The sequence below is a fragment of the Papio anubis genome, chromosome X (genome assembly GCF_008728515.1).
Source record: "Papio anubis isolate 15944 chromosome X, Panubis1.0, whole genome shotgun sequence".
NCBI lineage: Eukaryota > Metazoa > Chordata > Mammalia > Primates > Cercopithecidae > Papio > Papio anubis.
The window spans coordinates 39488837-39491940 of NC_044996.1; positions in this window are offsets into that span (position 1 = coordinate 39488837).

Sequence of the window (3104 nt, forward strand, 5' to 3'; positions counted from 1 at the left end):
CTAGTATGTCAACAGTAAACATGAAAATACTACACTTTCTTAGAGTGTTTTTTTTTTTTTCTTAAATCTTCCTCCCTCTCTCTCCTTTCCTTCTTTCTGGGCATGGCTTATAAATTTTATCAAATGTCTTTTGGCAATATTTTGGTATAATTATATGTTTCTCCTGTTACAATTTTTTAATATGAGAGATTGTTAGTAATTTTCCTAATGTTGAGCTATCCTGATGTGGTTTGTATATCTGTCCCCTCCAAATCTCGTGTTGAAATGTGAGTCCCAATATTGGAGGTGCGGCCTGGTGGGAGGTGATTGGATCATGGGGGTAGATTCCTCATGAATGGTTTAGCACCATACCTTTGATGATAAGTGAGTTCTTGCTCAGTTAGTTCACAAGATATCTGGTTGTTTAGAAGAGTCTCAGACCAGACTGGGCATGGTGGCTCACATCTGTAATCCTAGCACTTTGGGAGGCCAAGGTGGGTGGATTACTTGAGGTCACGAGTTTGAGACTAGCCTGGCCAACATGGCAAAATCCCGTCTCTACTAAAAAATGCAAAGCTGGGAGTGGTGGTACACACCTATAATCCCAGCTACTGGGAGGCCGAGGCGGAAGAATCACTTGTACTTGAGAGGCAGAGGTTGCAGTGAGCCAAGATCGCGCCACTGCACTCCAGCCTAGGTGAGACAGTGGGACTGTCTCAAAAAAAAAAAGAAAAAGAGTCTGGGCCCTTCTCCTTCCTCCTTCTCTCTCTTGCTCCCTCTCTCATCATGTGACATGCCTCCTCCTAGTTCATCTTCCCCATTAGTAAAAGCTCCCTGAGGCCTTGACGGAAGCAGATGTCTGCACTATGCTTCCTATAAAGCCTGCAGAAATGTGAGCCAATTAAATCTCTTTTCTTTATAATTACCCAGCCTCAGGTACTTCTTTATAGCAATGCAAGAACAGCCTAATACATATCCTTACATTCCTGCTATAGTCTGATTGTTTGTGTCTTCCGTAAATCCACATATTGAAATCCTACTGCTCCAAGGTGCTGGTATTAAGAGGTGCAGCCCTTAGGAGCTGATAAGGTAATAAAGGCACAGCCCTCATGTATAGGATTACTGCCCTCATAAAAGAGGCCCAAGAAAGCCCCGTTATTCTTTCTGCCATGTGAGGGCACAGCCAGAAGTCTGAAGTCTGGAAGCCAGCCCTCACCAGAACCTAACCCTATTGGCACCTTGATCTTGGACTTTCAGTTTCCAGAACTGTGAGAAATAAATTTCTAGTGTTTACTTAAAACAACAATTTTTAGTTGTTGACGTGGTAATGTACTTTAATAACAACACATATACCATGTTAGCCCCATGGAATACAAATTCAGGTTAGGCAAGAGAATTTCACAAGTGTAATAAAGCATTCTGTAGTATATAAAAATTTGCATATGTTGTCTGGTAAAACCAACTTGCTCATAAATCATTAATTCTATTGTAGGTAATTTGTTTAGTTTAATATTTACAGTTCTTATGGAGAAAATAAACAATGTACACATTTAAAAAGTGTTCTTTATTTACCTTTGCATTAGTGCTTAAAATATGCATTTCTATTTCAAGATGACATTTGAAAATTATTCTACTATAACAGCAGCAAAAGTATAATTTTACAATTACAAAAGAGCTAAACTAGAATCCATAATTAAGTTGTTCTCACATTTACAATTGTGATTCTTTAATAAATACCACTACTATGCAGCTCTACTGTATGCTTTCTAAATTTGGTTTAAACACACACACATATACTTTCAGTTGTGAGTGACTTTACAAATTATATTCCATGCACTTTTTTGACAGAGTTCTAAAACAGACAGCCAGTCCACAAGACAGGGAGAAAAAAATGTACATTAACTGGGGAAAACAGGACTCTAACATCCAAAACATGCGAGATTCTGTAGCAAACTGGGAGTACTTCTGGGTTAGCCTGCTATTTTCTCTAGAACAAATTTCATCATAGCAGTTTAAGAAGGTGGACATTTTAACACCATCAAGTGCATTTAGGTGACGTGTTTCTTTTGTGTTAACTTGACTTTCCTGAATGACCTAGTTGGTGAATTAGTCACTAGTAATTTGGTCTCCAGGAAAATCAAGCCTTCAAGAAAGGAAGCCAATGTTCAAAATACTGTGTTATCATCTGAACCCACTCACATAGTTTCTTTTCAACATTTACATGTAACTTGAGAAATGAGATGTTTAACTAAAGCAAGATCCTCTAACAAGACTGATGTGGTTTGGCTGTGTCCCCAACCAAATTTCATCTTGAATTGTAGTTCCCATAATCCCCATGTGTCATGGGAGGGACCTGGTGGGAGGTAATTGTATCATGTGGGCAGTTTCCCTCATGCTGTTCTCACGATAGTGAGTAAATGTTGGAACCGAACTGTCGATTCCTTCCTGGGCAGGGGTCGCCACGAAGGATCACCCGACACGAGATTCACAGCAGAGAGTTATTTATTACTAGCGCGCTAGGGTCCTAAGCTCTAAGTTGGCCCTGGGACCCTGACTGCTTGTTACAGGCTGTTTATATAGGCAAACATCGTTTCAGTGATCGTTCGCGGTGCGCCCTTCCCAGGAGGGAATCGAGAGTTCGGGATTGGGTCTAGCTATGGCCTGAGCAAGGTGTCTTGTTCTAATTGGTTAGAGCAGGACCTTATGAGGTTCTTTCCTGGAGTTGTTGATTCCGGGAACTTCGAGGCAGGGTGGGACCCCCGGAATTGGCAGGGTGGGACCCCATGAGGTTGTTTCCCGGAATTGGCAGGGTGGGACCCTATCGAGGCAGGGTGGGACCCTATCCAGGCAGGGTGGGACCCTATCGAGGCAGGGTGGGACCCTATCCAGGCAGGGTGGGACCCTATCCAGGGCCACCTGGTGTTAATTTTTTTAAGTTTTATGAGGCCTAGTTTCTAAGTTTTATGAGGCCTAGTTTCATTAGTTCTCATGAGATCTGATGGTTTTATAAAGGGCTTCCCCCTTCACTTGGCTTTCTTTCTTCCCCTGCCTATTGCTATGAGAAGAACGTGTTTGCTTCCCCCGCCACCATGATTGTAAGTTTCATGAGGCCTCCTAGCCCTGTG